This window comes from Rhinolophus sinicus, chromosome 17, assembly GCF_057876585.1.
Source record: "Rhinolophus sinicus isolate RSI-liver-muscle chromosome 17, RSI-T2T, whole genome shotgun sequence".
NCBI classification, from domain to species: Eukaryota; Metazoa; Chordata; class Mammalia; order Chiroptera; family Rhinolophidae; genus Rhinolophus; species Rhinolophus sinicus.
In genome coordinates, this window is record NC_142517.1 from 80823990 (window position 1) to 80846634 (window position 22645).

The 22645-nt window shown below is 34.6% G+C and overlaps 1 long non-coding RNA gene across 8 annotated transcripts in view; it reads left to right on the forward strand.

Annotated features, from left to right (window-relative positions):
• The window catches only part of LOC109460765 (uncharacterized), a 318121-nt gene that overhangs the window by 175623 nt on the left and 119853 nt on the right, over positions 1–22645 (forward strand). For 7 of the 8 annotated variants that reach the window (XR_016019545.1, XR_016019544.1, XR_012496611.2 and 4 more), the window contains one exon: positions 18017–18079. This is a non-coding gene — a long non-coding RNA (uncharacterized LOC109460765). Of the gene's footprint in view, positions 1–18016; positions 18080–18133; positions 18194–22645 lie in introns of all 8 variants that reach the window. The other variant, XR_016019547.1, reaches the window with a different exon arrangement.

Sequence of the window (22645 nt, forward strand, 5' to 3'; positions counted from 1 at the left end):
TGATGAAAATCATGGGCTTACAAGATCTTGTGGAGAGAGTTTACATGCTGTCCTGATGCTAGAGGTTTCTTTCTTTGCACTTCAAAAGACACCTTAACAGCTAGTAAACCTTTGAGAGAGCCTTAGTAAATCATTTTTAAAACCCTAAAATCACAATTTGAATTATTTCTTTATTCAGGAATTGGAAAGAAAAATCTGGATTGGTATGGATTTTGTTGTTGTTGGAGTAGGTGGGAAGTAGTAAGAGGTGTCAGACTTTGTTTGCTTTCAATTTTGATAAACAAAAAATTCTATTCAATTATAAGGACAAAAAGCAACAGGCTTAAGGTTGAATAATTTTATGGGAATGAGAAGGACCTAGATATCTTGGTGTGGGGAAAAGGGAGTATATTATCATGAGCTGACTTATCCCTGGGGTTTAACATAATAAGTATATCAGAAAAAGACATCAAAATGGAGATAAATTTAAACCTGGTTTTTAAAAAAAGCAGCAAGAAGCTTCCAAATACCACTTAAAATTGCCCCACAGTGACCAAGGAGCTCTTGAAAAAAGAAATGCTATGATCTCACTAATTGTAAAACCTACACTTTTAGAAAACTAATGGATTTTAGTGAAGAGAAACTCATAGCTTAAGAATGTGAAAACCATGATAAGGTAGTGAAAAGTCAATTTCCTTAAGGCAGTTAGCATGGACTCTGTAATGAACTAAATACTGGGAAACTTAATTTGAATTTTCCGAACAGTGTGCCCAGATATGTATGACTGAAACATATTTTCAGAAAGCTATAAAGCAACCATATTTCTTGAAGAGGATTAATCATCTGCTTACACAAAGAACTTTTTTTTTTTTTTGAGTTTTGTTTCTTTTTTGTTCTTGTTGTTCTTTACTTAGGAGAATAAGTATTGAGTCTACAATTAGGGAGAATGAATTTATGGTAGGGAAATAATTAATCTGAAAGTTACATCAAGTAAAGTCTCACTTTTTTTCTATTTTTAATCTTTGATTACTGTATTTTCTTTTTTTAATCTTTGATTACTGTATTTTCTTTTTTTAAGTTATAGGAACACTTTCAATTATATCCATCAAAAATATTTTATTTCAAATAAAGAAAAGATCTCCAAATTGTATTTATTTTGAAAACTACTTGAAACAATAAACTTGTAAGACAGCCAAATAACTCTGCTCACTTTCTGGATAGGAAATCTGTGATCCCCTGTTACTGAAATATCTTGTTAATTAAATAAGGAAAGAGAACAGAACTTAGCCTCAGAGCACCAATTGATTTATTGGAGTAATAGGTGGTATCTCCAAAAAAGAGCCTGGGAAAAGTAGAAGACAGTTTCGCCAGAGGAGTGAAGACTCAGAGTGTTGTATAGGACATCTCAAATGAAACCCCAAGACCAGAAAGCAGGCATAGAAAAAGGGGTTCTGAATATGAAAGCCAATTTTGGAAAGAGCAGGACAAGCACATTAAAGACAAGTTCTGTTTACGTTAGAACTAGTCTAGTCACATCTGGCCTTGGCTGTCATTATAGGATGCGACTCGACTGGATGTCACGACCTCTATAACCCACGTTGTGGCTCTACAAAAAGATTCAAAGGAAAGACCCTGCTTCTTGCCTTCCTTAGCAGCTGAAGAAATGGCCAGCATCATTCTCTCAGGCATTACCACCATCAGACATGGCAGTGAACCCATTTGATTCTCATACTAGCCTAAGCACAGTTAATATTATCTCTACCCACTTCCCCCAAATATTGTTAACAGAAGATGCTGAGACTGAATGGTTAAATGACTTCAAGGTCAAACAAAAAATAGCTGTAAAACTGGGGTTTAATCCTCAAGCAGTCTGACTGCAAAGCCCATGACTTCTCCCAGGGTCTTGAGACACAGGAACTTGCATCAGAGAAATGAGGCTGATGCAGAGCTTGATGCTGTTTGGTCTCCAGTCTCTGGACTAAGCCCAGAGCAGCAGCCCTCTCTGGCTGGGGCAGGAACTGAAGGAAAATTTCCGGGACTTTAGCACTTCCTGCATCCAGGCTCAGGTCTTTCCCTTTTGGTTTCCCTTATTAGATTCTGAGAGGTACATGTCCTGCTTCTGCTCCAAAAGGAGAAAATTGGAGTTGGAAGGAGAATGAAGTCTGAAAAGAGATAAGGGAATGAATCCCCGTCTAGTTGCTCCATCTCCCCAGTCTGTTACTCCCCCGTTCTCAGCATCAAAGAGCTTGTAAGAAAGGGTAGGGTTTGGAGGGACAGGGCTCTTCACTCTCTGCTTTGTCCCGTTTATATATCCCTCCTTCTCCTTGAAATCCATTGTCCCTTTCTCCAGCTGTGACATAGCCCTTTAGATACAAGCTACTTGTTCTTAGAGTATGATCATGAAGAAGGCAAGACTTCATTTTCAGGTGAGTTAATTATTATATATCCTGTATAATAATATACAGTATTAATATATAACACTACAATCCTGACTGTGGCATTTACTGTTTATTAAGTAAGGGTTTTGTTTGTTTGTTTGTTTGTTTTGGTTGCTGTTTTATCAAGCCCTTGAAATTCCTTAGAACAAAGAGTATCTAAATGACACTAATTAGAATGAAGCTACTTATAAAACATGTCTCAGTACAGAAGGATTTTTCTTTTTCCAGAGCATTCAGTGTTTTCTTAACCCAGATAGATAAGGTCATTAATCCCCTCCCTGATGTTACTCATCTGACATGTTTATGTACACACTGACTAACCTTTCCCTGGGGCCTTGGCACACTCCACGAACAGAAGAGGTGATGTGGAAGGATTAAAACATTACTCAGACACACTTTATGAAAGTTTCTAGCAGTTGGCAATACTCAGTCTGACCTTTATGTTGAGTTTTGCCATCATTTTAATCACTTTACCATCACTTGCGGGAGGGGAGGCGTCTTTAAAAGTGCCCTATTTAAGGAAAGCTTCAGAGCCAAGACTAAGCTTACCTTCTCATTATTTCACACGTTGTCCAAGTAACCAGTACAGTGAAATGACAGCATTTTGAAGAAAATAGTTTTGTGCAAAGCTTCTAATTAAGGTAGGAGAACATTTTATTGCAATTATTTATATTTGATGTTAACATTTTTTGTTGGCATTTTTATGTTTATGCAGCAATAAATAGAATACATGTGAGTTTATTATGTCCAGAATTTTACTTTTAATTTCCTACCAGTGTTTGCCAGAGCCCTTGTAAATTTCAGTGTCTTTTGCAAGAGTGTTTCACCCCAAAGTTTTTGGACTATCCACCGTATTCTTTATGTTTCTGTGTATTTGGCTGATTATTTTACTATAACTAGGGTCTCATTTGCAAAAAATTCATCCGTAGCATGCAAAAAGAATTTTCAGTGTGTTTATTGATCAAATGTAAGCTTAACTTTTTGTCTATATGATGCCTAACACCCACAAGGATAAATCATTTGATTTTACACTGATTATTACTGCTGTCATTCATTTAATTTACTTTTTCAGTTTTTCATTCTGAAAAGCATCAAGCCTCCCCAACAGTTGCTAAAAGAACACTTCAATCGGACTCACTGTTAACAGTCAGCCTTTGAGAGATAATTGTAGACATGATGACACTCAGCCTAATACTTCAACACTTCTCTCCTAAAACGAGAACATTCTCCCACAAACCACAATATAATAATTGTAAGAAAATTTAACATTGAAATAATGCTTTTATCTAAACACAATCCATATTTAATTTCCAAAGTTGTCTCAATAAAGTCTTTTGTAACTCTTCATGCTCTCCTTCCAGTATCCAATGAAAAATCGTGTATTGCATTTAGTCGTCAAATCTGTTTTTCCTCCTTTAAAACAGTTCCCAGCTATTTTGTTTTTCGTGACATTAAAATTTTTAAAGAGACTGAATCAGTGTTTTTCACAATATCTCGAAAATGTATATGTTCTCATAATTAGATTCAGGGGAAAAGCATTTTTGGCAGGACTACAACAAATGTGGTGGTGTGTCCCTCACAGAACATCGTATCAGAAAGTGCATGATGTCAGTGTATCCTACTTTGGGGAAATAAGTTCATTACTTGGGTTAGGTGGTATCTGTGGGATTCTTTTCATTGCACAGGTACTCTTTTCTTTTGTGATTAATAAATACTCTCCGGGGTTGTATTTTGAGACTATGTAAATATCTTATTCTCTGATGAGCCCTCCCCTAATGGTTTTGGTATGCATTCATACATACTGCTTGAATTAGTCATTACTGTGGTGTCAGCGAAATGGTAGTTTTCCAGTATTATCGTTTCTTCTATGTTTATTATCATTTTTCTGTAAAGAAGAGCCTTTCATTCTCCCTCTCCCCAACACTTGAAATTATTATTTTTGGGTATCATTATGAACTAATGGATCCCTTCTTTATTCAAGTATTATAATTTATTGCACTCATTTGTTATAATGCAAGATTGTTCCAGATTTGACCAATTAATGTCCCACTACACTCTGTCATCCATTTCAGTTGTTCTATTCACTTCATTTTGAGAAATAAGCTTTGAAAATAATTCAAAATAATGTTAGTCCATTATTGTAGCAATATTTCAACTTCCTTACACATTTTTTTTTTTACCTGTAGAAAAACATAAAAGTTCATATTCAACATGTAAAGAGCTTGGAAGTTGTCACCTGTGTCCTCACAAGATAAAAGCTGAACATATTAAAAATCAATGACCTTTCTTGGACCTAGCAGAGAACCAAGGTTAAAGGTCAAGTTGCCATCCCCAAACCAGGCAAATTTATAGAGTCACAACCAAGATCTGCTTACCTAGAGTACAAGTCATTAGCCATAAACTTAGAGCAGCAGTTTAATGGTAGTTTTGATTAATTGTTTGGGTACTGAGTGTGGACTACCATGAAAATGAGAAAGTCCTGGAGCCTTAGGATAAGCCCACACTTTCATGGTCTTTACCTCCAGGAACCCCACCAGATCCTCATGGTGACGAGCCAAGAAAGATCCCCTGTATTTCTGGCAGGGGAAGGGAAAAAGGAACAATTTAAAAACTCTCCCAGGGCATTCACCAATAACAGAACCCCGTTCTCCAGGGCAAAGGACTTTATCAGAGCTTATCTATCCCACCTGAGGGCAGGGCATATAACCAACTCTCGTGCTTTCTAGCTATCTTGTGTCACCTAAGGTAGAAAGTGAAGCTAAGAAATATTTATGAAAGTCGCAGACTAGTGACATGGACCCACTGAAAGACTGCGATTTCACCATATTAGAATGTTCCTGCTCCCTTACATCTTGTAGCCCTACACCAATAGGACCCCAGTATAATAAGCAGGTTACAACTGAAAGGGCTACAAAACATAGATTTTCTCTGAGGAGTTCTTAAGGAAGCTCAAAGACAATATTGGAGACAGAAAAAAGGGCAATAGAGATATTTAAAGCCTCTGGTGAGTACAGTTACAGAAAACATTGAACACAGCCCAACTTCTAGACAGATTAACATAAAACCTCATACTATAAACCTATTTCCCTTAGTTCCTATTGCTCAATACATCATGTCTACCTTTCAAAAAAAATTTCAAGGCAAGCTAAATGGCAAGGAAAAAATATAATGAAATGTCCTTTCTTTATGAGACATTTTTCACCTTCAGTTGAATGAAGATTGGATTGCCCAGAAAACGCCTTTTTTGTGTTGTGAAATTCCATATGTAATATCTGATTTTTCCTTATAAAAATCAATATGATGACTCATACATACAACATCAAGGAAAACAATTACTAATTCAATACCAGAGCAAATAAGTACAATTAAAGAAGTACATTGAAAAAGACATCAATAGACCAAAAAAGTTTACTGTTTTCCTTAGGAACAGAGAAACTAAAGTGAAATGTTTGCATTGAAGGGACCTGCTGGTTTTATGGTCACATCTGCTGACCAGTCTGCATCCTTGGCTCACAGAGATCCCCATGACTGATGAAAAAAAAGGATTCTTTCAGAAACATTTCCCCTTTGTGTTGCCTAGCATATTTCAGCAGTCTGTGTTCCCAAAACTCGTGGTTGAAAAACACTCAACCTCGTGCCTACATTTCCTGAAAAGAAGATCAGTCCAGAGGTGATTCAGTAACACATGAGGCTTGCTCTCCAGACACAAATATAAAATATAAAATCAGAAAGAACATTGGCATAAAAATGACAGAAATCTCAACATGTTGAGTTGGGAAGTCTATCTTATTATTAGTTAACAGAGATTGAGTATTCTTTGGCATTTGGTGGTGCCAACAGTGGGCTAGGTACTGTAGAGAACATAGAATTAGACGAAGTTCTTGCCCAGGGGGCTCATAATCAAATCAGACAAACCAGACACTAACACAGTCCAGCAGTCTGGAATGGGGAGAGTTGGGTTTACATGGGGAACCTAAGGTCACTCTGTCCATGAGGATACTCAGTTTCCCTCCAACAAGCCTGCTCTCCTGTGCTATGTGAGTTTGGGGAAAAGAACTTATTATACTTTCTATGATTTCTATTTCAACATCACCTAGAAAGTGTTTTGGAAGGAAGTGCAATTGAGTTTTCACTTGTTATGTGACAGGGTTCAAGATAAATTCTAAAAAGGACATGGCCTGGTTTACTGAGAAAGGAAGGAAAACCTCACAAGGTCAGAGTCACTAGAAGGAGAAGCCAATTATGCAGCAGAACATCCCACAGAGACACTTGTAGGGCCAGATTTCTCCGGAGCCTGCAATACATATCAGCCATTTTGTAATGAGTCCATTCTGACCTCTAATCTGTCACGAGCAGCAGAGGTGCATGAGCAACCTTAACAAGTGAGTAGTCTGGATTTGGCTTGGCACCAGGTAGTCTGGATTTGGGTTGTCAGCTGTTTACAGAAGATTTCTGGGTGTACCAGTAGGCCAGCAATTGGAAACCTTTAGGCCCATGTAATATTCCCAATGCGGGGCAATGGATGTCCCTGTTCACATGGGATTCTAAGTATTAACAGCAATAGTATGTGTGTAAAAACTCAGTTCAAGGTTGGGTTAAATATTACCTATGTCCTCCACAGCACTTGTTACTTGCTTCTAACATACAACTTAGCACTCTGTTATGATTGTTGCCTATTTGTCAATGAGCCATCCTCCAGCACCTAGACACTACTTAGCTCATAGTCGGTTCCAATAAAAATTTGTAATGAATAAATACCATAAAGGACGTAAACCAGCTCTAATTCAGCATGTTCTTTGAATTCCCAAGGAAAACTAAAGTATGACAACTTTCAGAAATTTTCAGTCCCCAAACAGTTGTTGTTTTAAACAGCCTAGGAACCCTAGCTTTATATTTAAACATATTGGAAGATTGCCATAGTTAAATAGAATCACAAGATCACTTTTAAACCTTCATCTATTCCATATTTTTATGTATATAGCACAAGGTGTACATTATACATGCAAAATTATGTCATTATATTATTTTTGTTTATATCAGTATCAATGTAATTTGAATTCAGAATAATATTATAGTATAATAATTTTAAGAAAAACCTCTGTGAATGTAAAAGCCATGTGGTTTCTAAATAATAATTTTGCTTCTTTAAAGTTCCTTGAAGGCCTTGTAGATTTTTAATAGAATAAATTAAAAAAAAAAAACCCAGTATGTGAATATAATATGTTACAGACTAGCTTCCAGAAATAGCCATGGAATCCATCAGCTGGTGACAGAGGACCAGAAGAAGTGTGTCCCAAATGTCATGTGATCATGTTGCTCCTAGTAACCAAGGCAAACCCAACATTGCTGGAGCTAGTGAATTAAACAACCTGCCACATATATGTGGCTTATTCCCCCTCCCTGGAAACCCAGGTTTGGAAAAAGTTTGACTTTCCAAAAAAAATAAAACAATGCTAGAATGAAAGTATTTCTTTGTCTTCTGATAGGCTGAGAAGATAGAGTGTCTCATTTAATCTTAAACCAGTTTCTCATCTCTAATGTTATGGGGAAAAGCTATCTTGGGCTGGTTTGAGGACACTTTAGAGATTTGTCCATTAATGAGCAAGCGGATTGATTTTTCCTAAGAGCAAGATGTCCACAGTTTGGTGTGCTTTTTACCCCAGATTTGAAATAATCCCCATGCACTCAATTTCTATGGTATAGAGAATGGTATATTTTATAGAGATACTCTTTTCTAGAAAATAAAAACCTATCATAAAAGTATATAACTGGAACTTGATTTCAGAAGTCAATTTATCTAATTTACACATTTTACACATTAGAAAACTATGGTTCTGAAAGTTGAAATGACTTACTCATAGTGATAGACTCCTGAGTGGTGATACTACAAGATCCTGAGTCTTTGAAATCCAATGTGTGCTCCTTCATTTAAACATATATATATATATATATATATATATATATATATATATTTTTTTTTTTTTTCCCCCCTAAACTTTTTGTGATAATTATAGATTCACATGTCATCATCAGAATTATATGGGGGGATCCCTTGGCCCCTTTAGTCAGTTTCCCAAGTGTAACATCTTGCAAAACTATAGTGTGATATCACAACCAGGATATTGACATTGATACAATCAAGATATAGAACATTTACATCATAACACTGATTCATCATGTTGCCCTTTTATAGCTACACCCACTTCTTTCTCACCCACATCCTCTCCTTAATTTTTGGCAATCTGTTCCGCATTTCTATAGTTCTGTCATTTAAGAGTGGTATATGAATGTAATCATACAGTATGTAATCTCTTTTTTCATTTTTAAAATAAATTTATTGGGGTGACCTCGTAAGGATAACACACAAAAAAAGAAAATTACAGACCAATGTCTCTGGTGGCTACAAATGCAAAAATCCTAAACAAAATTCTAGTAAATTGAATGCAACAACACATTAAAAATATTATACGTCGTGACCAAGTTGGTTCATCCCAGGGGCACAAGGATGTTTCAACAATACAAATTGATCAATGTGATACATCACATAAACAAAATAAAAGATAAAAGTCATATGATTATATCAATAGATGCAGAAAAAGCATTTGACAAGATACAACATCCATTTATGACTAAACCATTTAATAAAATGAGTATAGAAGGAACCTATCTTAACATTATAAAGGTCATATATGACAAATCCTCAGCTAATATCATAATTAATGGTGAAAAACTGAAGCCCTTTGCTCTACATTCAGGAACAAGACAGGGTTGCCCCCTATCACCTCTGCTTTTCAACATAGTGTTGGAAGTCCTCACCAGAGCAATCAGGCAAGAGAAAGAAATAAAAGGCATTCAAATTGGGAATGAAGAAGTTAAATTGTCACTTTTTGCAAATGACATGATTCATTATAAAGAAAATCCCAAAAACTCCACCAAAAAGTTATTAGAAACAATAAATGACTACTGTAAAGTTTCTGGCTACAAAATCGATATACAAAAATCCATTGCATTCCTATTACTAACAATGAAATTTCAGAAAAATGAAAAAAACAATTCCTTTTGCCATTGCACAAAAAGAATAAAATACATAGGAATAAACAAAGAATGTGAAGGACCTATACACTGAAAACTATAAGACATTTTTGAAAGAAATTGAAGAAGACACAAAGAAATGGAAAAACATTTCGTGTTCATGGATTGGGAGAATCATCATTGTTAAAATGGCCATGTTACCGAAAGCAATATACAAATTTAATGCAATCTCCATCAAAATCCGAACAGCATTTTTAAAAGAAGTAGAACAAAAAATCATCAGATTTGCATGGAATCACAAAAAACCCTGAATAGCCAAAGCAATCCTAAGAAAAAAGAACAAGGCTGGAGGTATCACACTCTCTGACTTCAGCTTGTACTACAGAGCAACAATAATCAAAACAGTGTGGTCTTGGCAGGAAAACAGACACACAGACCAATGGAATAGAATTGAAAACCCAGAAATAAACCCACATAAATATGGACAGATAATTTTCGACAAAGGAGCCAAAAACATACAATGGAGAAAAAAAAGCCTCTTCCGTGAATGGTGCTGGGAAAATAGGAAAGTCATGTGCAAAAGAATGAAACTAGACTTCTATCTGTCACCATATACCAAAATTAACTCAAAATGAATCAAAGACCTAAACATAAGACCTGAAACAAATTGCATAGAAGAAAACATAGGTACTAAACTTATGGACCTTTGATTCAAAGAGGATTTTGAGTGTGACCTCAAAAGCAAGGGAAGTAAAAACTAAAATAAACAAATGGGACTATATCAAATGAAAAACCTTCTACGCAGCAAAAGAAGACATCAACAAAACGAAGAGGCAACCAACCAAGTGAGAGAAGATATTTACAAACAATGCCTCCCATAAGGGACTGATATACAAAATATATAAAGAACTCATACAACTCAACAACAAAGAAACAAACAGTACAGTTAAAAAATGGGCAGAGGATCTGAACAGACATTTCTCCCAAGAAGACATACAAATGGTCAACAGGTATATGAAAAAATGCTCAATTTCAGTATGTAATCTTTTTGAGCTGATTTTTTTTACTTAGCATAATTCTCTGGAGATTCATTGAGGTTGCTGTATGTATCAATAATGTGTTACTCTTTTTTCCTCCTGCGTATTCCATGGTATGATGGTAACACAGTTTGTCAAGACATTCACCTATTGAAGGATATCTAGGCTGTTTACAGTTTTTGGTTAATACAAATAAATCTTCTGTAAACATTCATGTAAAGATTTTTAGTATGAATAGAAGTCTTTATTACTGTGAGATAAATGCCCAAGTTTGCAACTGCTGGGTAAGTGCATTTTTAGTTTTAGAAAAAATTGCTAAACTATTTTTCATAGAGGTTGTACCACTTTACATACCCACCAGCAATATATGAGTGATCCAATTTTTCCATATTCTTTTTTTTTTTTTTTTTTTTAAGATTTTATTGGGGAAGAGGAATAGTATTTTATTGGGGAACAGTGTGTACTTCCGGGCCTTTTTTTTTTCCCAAGTCAAGTTGTCCTTTCAATCTTAGTTGTGGAGGGTGCAACTCAGCTCCAGGTCCAGTTGCCATTTCTAGTTGCAGGGGGCACAGCCCACCATCCTTTGCGGGTCTCGAGGAATTGAACTTGCAACCTTGTGGTTGAGAGCCTGTGCTCCAACCAAGTGGGCCATCGGGAGCTCAGTGGCAGCTCAGCTCAAGGTGCCGTGTTCAATCTTAATTGCAGGGCGTGGAGCCCACCATTCCTTGCGGGACTCCAAGAGTTGAACCAGGAACTTCGTGGTTGAGAGCCCACTGGCCCATGTGGGAATCGAACCGGCAGCCTTCGGAGTTAGGAGCATGGAGCTCTAACCGCCTGAGCGACCGGGCTGGCTCGATTTTTCCATATTCTTGACATCATTTGTTATTGTCACTCTTCTTTTAGCCCTTCTAAAATTTTATTGTGGCTTTAATTTGCATTTCCCTAATGAGTAATGATGTTGAATATTTATTTCATATGTTTATTTGCCATGTGTGTATTTTTCGTGAATGTGTCTTCCCATCTTTTGCCTGTGTTCTAACTGAATTATTTGTTTCTTCTTACTGTTTAGTTTTGAGGTTCTTTATATGTTGTGGATACTAGCCCTTTGTCAGATAGGTGGTTTGCAAATATTTGTTCCCTTCTTAGCTTGTCTCTTCATCCTCTTCACAAGGTCTTTACAGAACACAAGTTAACTTTGGTGAGATCCAGTTTATCAATTTTCCTTTTATGGATTGTGTTTTTGGTGTGAAGTCTAAGAGCGCTATTAACACATCCATTAACGCACATTGTTAGCATTTGTATGTGTGTGGTAAGAGCATTTGAGATCTAATCTGTTGGCAAATTTCAAGTATATCGTAAGCTAGCAGTGTTATTAACTATGGTCACCATGCTAAAAATTAGATCTCCAGAACTTACACATCTTTCATACTGAAATTTTGTACCTTTTGATCAACATCCTGCTTCCACCACCCCCCAACTCCTAGTAGCCACCATTCTAATCTTTGCTTATAAGAGTTTAAATTTTTAGATTCTGTATGTAAGATAGATTATGCAGTAATTGTCTTTGTGTGTCTAGCTTAATTAACTCAGCATAACATCCCCCAGGTTCATCAACTGGTAGGATTTCCTTCTTTTTTTAAGGCCAAATAACATTCCATTATATACATATACCACATTTTCTTTATTCATTCATCCATTGAAAAACACCTCCCTACCCCACACCCCCACCTCTTACAACCACCAATCTGTTCTCTGTCTATGAGCTTGGTTGTTTTTTGTTCTTTTGGGGCTTGTGTTTGTTTGTTTGTTTTTAGATTGTATATATAAGTGTATATATAAGATTGTATATGTATATATATGACATATATATATATATATATACATGACATATATATATATATACACACACACACGTATGTCTTTCATATATATATATATGTCTTTCTCATTCTGACTTATTTCACCCTCAAGGTGCATCCATGTTGGCACAAATGGCAAGATCTCATTCTTTTTATGTCTGAATAGTATTCCATTATAAATGTGATTTAATCATTTCATTCATCAATGGACACTGGTCACTTTGGTTGTTTCCATATCTTGGCTATTGTGAATAGTGATGCAATGAACATAGGCGTGCAGATATTTCTTTTGGATACATACCCAGAAGTGTGGTAGCTGGATAATAAGATAGTTTCATTTTACATTATTTTTTAAGAACTTCCATACTGTTTTCTATAATGTACTTTTATACTGTTTCCAGTTTATAGTCCCACCATGCTGTATTAAAGTTCTCTTTCTCCTCACCAACACGTACTATTTTTTGTACTTTAAATAACTGCCATCCTAACGGGTGTGAAGTGATATCGCATTATGGTTTTGATTTTCATTTTCATTTTGATTAGTGATATTGAGCACCTTTTTGTATACCTAATGGCCATTTGTATGTCATCTTTTGAAAAATGTCAATTCAGGCCACTTGCCCATATTTTAATCGGGTTATTTATTTTATTTTATTTTTTTTGCTGTTGAGTTGTAGGACTTGCTTATATGTTTTGGATATTAATACCTTATCAGATGTATGGTTTCAAATATTTTGTCCCATTTTATAGGTTGCCCTTTCAGTCTATTAATGGTTTCCTTTGCTGTGCAGAAGCTTTTTAGTTAGATGCAGTTTCACTTGTCTATTTTTACATTTGTTGCTTGTACTTTTGTAGTCATATCCAAAAAAAATCAGTGCACTGACCAATGTCAAGAAGCTTTTTCCTATGCTTTCTTCTAGTAGTTTTACAGCATCAGGTCTTATATTTAAGTCTAAATATTTTGAGTTGATTTTTGTACATGGGGTAAGATAAGGGTTCAATTTCATTCTTCTGCATATGGATATACAGTTTTACCAACATCATTTACTGAAGAGACTACATTTTCCCCTTGATGTTCTTGGCACCCTCTTTGAAGATCTGGTGACCATAATGTGTGGTTTTATTTATGGCCTCTCTATTGTGTTTCACTGATTTATGTATCGTTTTTATGATAGTATTATACTGTTTTGATTACAGCTTTGTAATATATTTCAAAATCAGAAAGAGTGATGCCTCCAGTGTTGACTTTGCTTGCTCAAGATTACTTTGGGTATTTGGGGTTTTCTGTTGTTCCATATGGAGTTTAGGATTATTTTTTTCTATTTCTGTGAAAAATGCCATTGGAATTTTGATTGTATTGGATCTGTAGATTGCTTTGAGTAGAATGGATATTTTAACAATATTATTTCTTCCAATCCATTAACACAGGCTACTTTTTGTTTTTTTGTGTCTTCTTCAATTTTTTTCATCAATATTTTATAGTTTTTAGTGTACAGATCATTCACCACTTTGGTTAAGTTTATTTCTAAGAATGTTATTCTTGTTGATGCTATTAGCAATGGGATTATTTTCTTAACTTCTTTTTCCAATAGTTCATTGTTAGTATATAGAAAAACAACTGTTTTATATGTTGATTTTTTTTATCCTGCAACTTTACTGAATTAATTTATTAGTTCTAAGAGTTTTTTTGGTGGAGTCCTCAAGGTTTTCTATATATAAGATTATGGCACCTTTAAATAGAAACAATTTTACTTTTTCTTTTCCAATTGGATGCTTTTTTTTTCTTTCCAATTACTCAGACTAAGACTCCAGTATTGTGTTGAATAGAAATGGTAAGAATGAGCACCTGTGTCTTGTTCCTGATCTTAAAGGACACGTTTTCAGCATTTCACAAATGAGTAGGATGTTAGCTTGTCTATATGACCTTCATTATGATGAAGTATGTTCCTTCTATACCTAATTTGTTGAGAGTTTTTATCATCAAAGGATATTGAAGTTTTCTGCATCTATTGAGATGATCACATAATTTTTTATCCTTCTTTCTGTTAATGTGTTGTATCAGATTGATTTATTTGAGTACATTGAACCATCCTTGCATCCCAGGAATAAATCCCACTTGCTCATGGTATATGATCCTTCCAATGTGCTGTTGAATTTGGTTTACTAGTGTTTTGTTGAGATTTTGCATCTGTGTTTACCAGGGATGTTAGCCTGTGATTTTCACCGTGTAGTTTCCTTATCTGGCTTTAGGTAATGCTAGCCTCATAAAATGAGCTTGGAAGTATTCCTTTCTCTTCAATTTTTAAAAAGAGTCTGAGAAGGATTAGCATTAATTCTTCCTTAGCTGCTTGGTAGTTTTCATCAGTGAAACCATCTGGTCTCGGGCTTTTCCTTGCTGAGATATTTTTTATTATTGATTCAATATCCTTACTTGGTGTTCTCTTCAGATTTTCTACTTCTTCATGAATCAATTTTGGTAGGTTGTTTGTGTCTAAAAATTTATTAATTTTTTTCTAGGTATCCAATTTACCAATGTATAATTGTTCATAGTATTCTTTTCTGATCTTTTTTATTTCCGTAATATCAATTATAATGTCTTCCCTTTCATTTATAATTTTATTCATTAGACTTCTCTCTTTTTTATTTATTTTAGTGAAAAGTTTGTAACTTTGTTTATGTTTTCAAAACCAATCTTAATTTCATTGATATTTTCTATTGTTTTTCTAGTGTCCATTTCATTGATTTCTGCTCTAAACTTTATTATTGCCATCCTTCTGCTAATGTTGGGATTAGTTAGTTCTTTTTCTAGTTCCTTGAAGTGGAAAAGTAGTTTTTTTTAATTGAGAATTTTTTTTTTAAGTAGGCATTTATCAGTATAAACTTCCTTCTTAGAACTGCATTTGCTGCATCCCATAAGCTTCAGTATGTTGTATTTCCATTTTCATTTGCCTCAGGTATTTTTTTATGTATTTACCTTTTGATTTCTTCTTTGACTGTTGGTTGTTTAGGACTATGTTGTTTAATTTCTACATATTTGTAATCTTTTCAATTTTCTTCAGTTAACCATTTCTAGTTCCATACCACTGTGACCAGAAAGGTTACTTGATATGATTTTTATCTTTTTAAATTTGTTAATGCAGTGGTACCTTGGTTTTCGAACATCTCCGTTGACGAACATTTCAGTTTACAAGTGCTGTAAATTTTATGGATCTATGGTATCATTAGATAGAAAAATTCATGCTAAATTTGTAGTTTTAGGGGTCAGTTTTAAAAGTCTGAAATGGATTAATCCATTTTGCATTATTTTCTATGGGGAAACCATGCCTTGGTTTTTGAACGTTTCAGAACTCGAATGGTCTTCCAGAACGGATTATGTTAGAAAACTGAGGTACCACTGTACTTATTTTGAGACCTAACATATGATCTACCCTGGAGAATGTTCCATGTCTGCCTGAGAAGAATGTGTATTCTGTTGCTGTTAAATGGAATGTTCTGTATATGTCTGTTATGTTAATTTGCTTTATAGTGTTATTGAAGTCCTCTATTTTCTTATTGATTTTCTGTTGGAATGATCTATCTAATTTTGAAAGTGGAGTATTAAATTCCCCAATTGTTATTTATTGCTATCTATTTCTCCCTTTAGTTCTGTTAATATTTGCTTTATATATTTAGGTGCTCTGATGTTGTATGTATATGTATTTATAATTGTTATATACTCTTGAAATTGACCCCTTTATCATTATATATTGACTTCTTTATCTTATGAAAACAGTTTTTGACTTAAAGTCTATTTTGCGTAATATAAGTATAGTCATCCCCACTCTCGTTTGGTTACCATTTCCATGGGATATCTTTGCCATCTTTTCACTCTTGGTTTATATGTACTTATAGTTAAAGTGAATCTCTTGTAGGCAGCATATAGTTGGATCTTGATTTTTAAAAATCCATTCAAATACTCTATATCTTCTGATTGGAGATTTTAATCCATTTACATTTAAAATTATTATTGATAGGTAAGGATTTACTATTTCCATTAGTTAATTATTTTCTGACTTGTATTGCTTTGTTTCTTTCTTCCTATCTTGCTGTCTTCTTTTGTGATTTGATGATTTTTTTTGTAGTGATATTCTTTGATTCCTTTCTCTTTATTTTTTGTGTATCTACTACAGATTCTTTTTTTGTTAATGTCATGAGGCTTACACAAGCTATCTTATAGTTATAACAGTCTACATTAAGTTTATTACTTCACTTGCATATGAAAACTCTACACTTTTAGTTCTATCCTCCCACATTTTATGTTATTGATGTCACAATTTATATCTTTTTATATTGTGTATCCATTAATGAAGATTGTGGCTATAGTTATTTTCTAATACATTTAAAATGATTTACACACCACCATACAGTTTATATAAGAACATGGATGAACCAGGAGAAAGTTATGTTAAATGAAATAAGCTAGTCACAGAAGTATTGCCCTGTTTCCCCGAAAATAAGACCTAGCCAGACAATCAGCTTTAATGCGTCTTTTGGAGCAAAAATTAATATAAGATCTGGTATTATATTATATTATATTATATTATATTATATTATATTATATTATACCTTATATTATATTATATTATATTATACTATAAAATATATCAGACCCGGTCCTATATTATAGTAAAATAAGACCAGGTCTTATTAATTTTTGCTCCAAAAGATGCATTAGAGCTGATGGTCGGACTAGGTCTTATTTGCAGGGAAACACGGTAGTACTACATGATTGCACTAACATGAGGTATCTAAAATAGTCAAATTCATAGAAGCAGAAAGTAGAATGATAGTTGCCAGGGACTAAAGGAAGGGGGAAATGTGGAGTGACTATTCAACTGCTATAAAGTTTCAGTTATTCATAATGAATACATTCTAGAGATCTGTTGTAAAACATCATATCTATAGTTAACACTGTATTATACACTTAAAATTTTATTGTGAGGATAGATTTCATGTTGAGTGCTCTTACCATGAAGAAAAAAATTAAAGATGTTTGGCGTGTGTCAATGTTTAATTTAAGTGATTAATAGAGGGGCCATCAGAATGACAAAGCTAGTTCAATGAAGTTATGAGAAACTGGAATTTATATAATTAGTGAAAATAAGAATGGTGAAATAAGATTAAATTAGATAAGAAACATCTGGACCCTAATCAACTGATAGACAAAGTTACATTTTTTGAGAGACTAAGATAGTTTCAGACAAGTATGACATTGACAGATAGGTATGAGTATGACATTAAAAAATTATACAATAAAAAAAGACATTTTGAATTAGACTATATACTTATCTTTACAGTGAGTTTTATACTTTCATATATTTTTATGTTTCTAATTAACAACCTTTAGTTTCAATTTGAAGAACTCCTTTTAGCTTTGTGTAAGGCAGGTCTAGTTGTCATGAACTCCCTCAGGAGACAGCTTGTAGAATCCATGGCCATTTGTTAAGTTCCATGCCCTGGTTGCTCTGAGCCCCAACCCCTATCCCCTGCTTCTAGCTGCCCTGAGACTATTGAGCCATGACAATCCCTTCAGTGTTCTGGGTGGGGTGAAAAAAAGTGGGCCTCTTCGTTTGTGTCCTACACAGCTAAAAAATATCAGGTACTCACTATGTTCTCATTTTTCCCCTTGAAGGAAATCGCTGGCTGAGGGGATCTCTTTTGGCACCGAGCTATGCGGCCTTGGAGGAGGGGTGATGTGAGTAAAGTGAAACTGTTTTTCTTATCCCCTTTTCAATGCATCTACTTTCAGATTTTTTTCATCCAGTGGATTGCTGGAACTTCTCCGATGGACTCCCAGATGTCCACAAAGGTACTCTCTTCTGTGGGTGGTCATCAAAATCAGTGTTTCTGTGGGGAGGGTAAGGGTGAGGGCTAGAAATTCCTGTTCCACAAGCTTGTGATATCACTCTCCGAATCTGGAAAATTTTTATCTCTATTTCTTCAAATACTCTTTCAACCTCACTGTCTTTCTTCTACTTTGGGTATCCTGATAATACAAATGTTAGATTCTTGGTTATTGTCCTACAGGCTCATGAGGGTCTGCACTTTTCTTTTTTTTATCTACTTTTTCTTCACTGTTCAGAATTGTTGAGTCCCTCAAGTTAACTAATTCTATCCTCTGATCATTTTCATATTATGTTCTAAAACTCTGGATCTTATTATACTGTCTGTTTTAACTGGCTTGTTTTGATACCACTTTGGTAGAGGAAAGGAAGATGCACCTTTTTATTATTGCCAGATGGAGGTAGAAGTCCAGGTTCCATTCCTGACTTCTATCCACAGTTGGGAAGGAAGACACTGATCATTACCCCTGGGTGGAGTGGAAGTTCTGGCTTTCCATGTGGTCTCCACTGACATGGCTGTATAGGCAGACTTGTTATCTCTAGCTAATGGTGAAAGTCTGATTATACACTGGACCTTATCTGATACCACCCTAACAGGGAGGGGGAAAGGTATCTTATTACTGTCAAAGGTGAAAGTCTAGGTTTTCCACTCAGCCTTTGATGTCATAGGCAGGGGTGACGCCACAGTTTTACTTTGATATTTGTCTAGAATACAGTGGTTATCGTCTAAAAGTTTTCCATCTCACTGGTTTGCCCCTTGGCTAGTCCTTTGGCCTGAGATAGCCTTTATCAGAGCCTTTTTTCCCTTGTCTGTGTTCAGCAGCATTTCTCCATTTCTGGCTTCTTCAGATGCAAGTCTTCGTTATGTATGATGAAGGGGAAAAAAAAAACAAAAACAAAAACAGGAAATTTACTACTGTGTTGTTTCTCTGTCCTGAGGTCTCCAGTCATCTTTCTTCTTCTCTTTATCTTTCAGAGTCTTCTTATATTATTTTACAGATAATGTTCAAGGATTTTAGTTCTATTTAGTGAGAGGAATCAGAAAAATTATATCTATTCCATCTTTCTGGAAATGCAAGTCCTGCTGCTTCCTTTCAAAAGGAAGCATGAAGTGGCAGTCAGCAGGAGTTGCTGGTGAAACAGTGGCAAGTGGATAGCTCCTCTATCATTAGCATTCTGACCTCTGGAATATAGAAAATTAGGGTGACCCCCAAGATGAACCTGTACTCCTCAGCCTGTCCTCTCTATGCAGTTGTTTTGTTCCAAAAGGCAAATTCCGTGGAGGTGGTCTGTCTTTTCCTCCTTCATGGTTCGCTGAATGCCTACTACTGCTGTAGAGCTGTAGTGTAACCGTTAAAAACAAGGCTCTCAAGTCACACTGCAGGGCTCAAGTTCTGGTTGAATTACATACTAGACTATATAACCTTGTGTGAGTCTCCTAAGTTTTCTAATTTTTGCCACTGTTAATAGAGATAACAGTGTTATCTCTCTCACCAGACTGTGTAGGAGTAAACAGGATAAAGCACGTCGCACAAGGCCTGACGTATCATAAGCATACAGTAAATGTTAGCTTGTTATTAATATAATATACTAATATGCTGTGTATAGTTAATATAGAAACGGCAATAAACACTTGTTGAATAGATCTTTCATATTTTCCACTATGATTAGTTTGAAGCATTGCTTTGTAATGTACTTAAACCTTGTTTGATATTTCCTTCAACAGATAGATAGAAAGCACATAACCTTGGGTGATGAAGACTCTTCCGCTCTGTGTCACCATATTCTCTAATGTGTTATTTTGGTCACCACATTCCAACTAGATGGTGATTAGTGAAAACAAATTCAGTTAGTTTCCTGAAACACAAAGACTTTGTCACAAAGGAAACCATTTTTATGTACAAATGAACAATTTCTGATAATTCAGGTAATTTCAGACAGGCGAGGCAGATTTTTATGGTTAGAAGTTTCCAGAGGAGCTGTCTGTACTACTCAGACTTATCCAACTTTCTCCCTCACTTTGGCAGTATAGACCTGATTCTAAACATACCATGAAATAAGCTGTACATCTGGCTCAAAGTTTATTCTATTTGGTCCAAATGGCATCAAAGTCATTAACTAAATACACGTTGACTTGGAAGGGAGGAGGAAAAGAATTCAAGTGCAAAATGATTTTTACTGCCAAAATCTTAGTTTTCTTTCAGTGGCAGCTACAACCTGACTAACACCCAAGGAAGGCAATTGGCGGGCCTCTTTTATGCTCTAGGTGTCAGTGATTATGTGAATTATAGTGGGGAAACAATGCAGTACTTTTTAAGGTCCTGGGTATTTTAAAAAAGAAGAAGTAGATTTTTAATGCCAAATTTTTTAAATGTCGTTTGCAAGTCCTCCTCTTGTTTCTTGCTCCTTTTGTTTTGAATTAAATCTTATGGTTAAAACAATAGCTTTTCAAAATATTTTCACTACCATCATGATTTCTACTTGTATGCTTCCCAGTATATTGGTGCCTCTTTTTAATATTTACAAGGGAATAAATGGTATCAAAAAACTAGATGACTTTTTTTCACAAGCACACTGAAAACAAGACAGGGAGAATCATTCCCAGTCACAGTTGCACCACCATACTCTCTTTTGTGTTCTTTTGGTCAAGTCAATATTTTGTCAAATGATAATGGATAAGAAAAATAATTAATAACATACTATTAGTTTTCCTGATAAGACAAATCAAGAAGTGGCTGTGAGCTAGGTTCAACAAATAAATGCTGATAGTCTTCTAAATAACCAAACAACACTGACTTTTTAAAAATATTAATTTCTTAAGCCGTCATGATGCCTTTCCTCTCCTCTTTGTTCCTTTTTGAATTCAATGATATATATGGTATATATATATATATATATTATATACACACACTATATATATGCACCTATACATATATATACATATATAGTGAACTATATGTATATGCATATATATGCATATATAGTGAAATATAATGAAGAACTGATATGTTTGTAAGAAAATATTAACTTAATATTATACCTGCTAAGGGCCTCAATATAATTTGAAGGGTCTGTGTATTATGAATATTAAGAGCTAGAAGCTACTTCTTCATGATCTAGTAAATAAAATATTTAATAGATTTATTATTTATATAAAAGTGATAATTGAACATTATAAAAATATTTTTAAAATACATGTGCATAAGTAAAGGTAAACTGTAATCCCACAACCAAACGATAACCAAAGCTAGCATTTGTAGCATATACTTCCAAGCATTTTTCTAAACATATACATAAAAATAATTATTTTTAATAAAAATGAGATTGTAGGGTGGCCGGATGGCTCAGTTGATTAGAGCGCGAGCTCTGAACGACAAGGTTGCCAGTTCAATTCCTGCATGGGATGGTGGGCTGCGCCCCCTGCAACTAAAGATTGAAAACAGTGACTGAACTTGGAGCTGAGCTGCGCCCTCCACAACTAGATTGAAGGACAACGACTTGGAGCTGATGGGCCCTGGAGAAACACACTGTTCCCTAATATTCTCCAGTAAAATAAACAAACAAACAAAAATATCAATTAAAAAATGAGATTGTACTACAAATTGTTTTATAGCTTAATTTTTAAATGAATAACATGAAGATTTTAATGCCAATCAATGTATATCTACATTATCATTTTTAGTGTCTACATAATAGTTACCATAATTTATTTAGCAAAATCTTAAGTAATAGACAATCAAGTTTTCTGGAAAGCAAGGACTATTAGAAATAATCCTAAAATGAGATACTTATGCATATGTCTTTGTGGAACTCATCTGTAATTTGTTAGGATAACTTCCTAGAAATGGATTTACTGGATGAAACATTTTTAGCGTCTGGCACATATTGAGAAATTGTCCCCCAGTTTGTTTTTATTTATGCTTCCAACAGTATATGAGGGTGCCTATTTCCTTACACACTATTATTATTAAAAGTCATCGTTCAACTCTTTATTTCTTGCCAAACTCATGAGTAGAATATAATAGTACGTTGCATTGAAATAAAAGTTTATTTTTTCATTCTAAAATTACATTTATTAATTCACTATTTGATAACTGGTTATTGATCTTAATAATTAAATTCTGCAGTTCATGCTTGACCATGAGGAGATTTGTAGACCACATATTTTAAATATAGACCAATTACTTTTTCTAAATCTTCAATTTCATTCAAATTCAAAATATCTGGTAGATTCTTTTTATGGAGAAAATTTGTTTGTTTAGGCCACTTGCTTTATCTGTTAGGAGAAAAGAAAAAGATTAGATAATAAAGTTGTAGTTTTATATCTTGTTTACATTTATTATTTTTATTGAGAGCTCTGTGTTCCTGGTGCAAAATTAAGCTTTTCACTTGAATTGTCTTTGTTTTCCTTACACAAT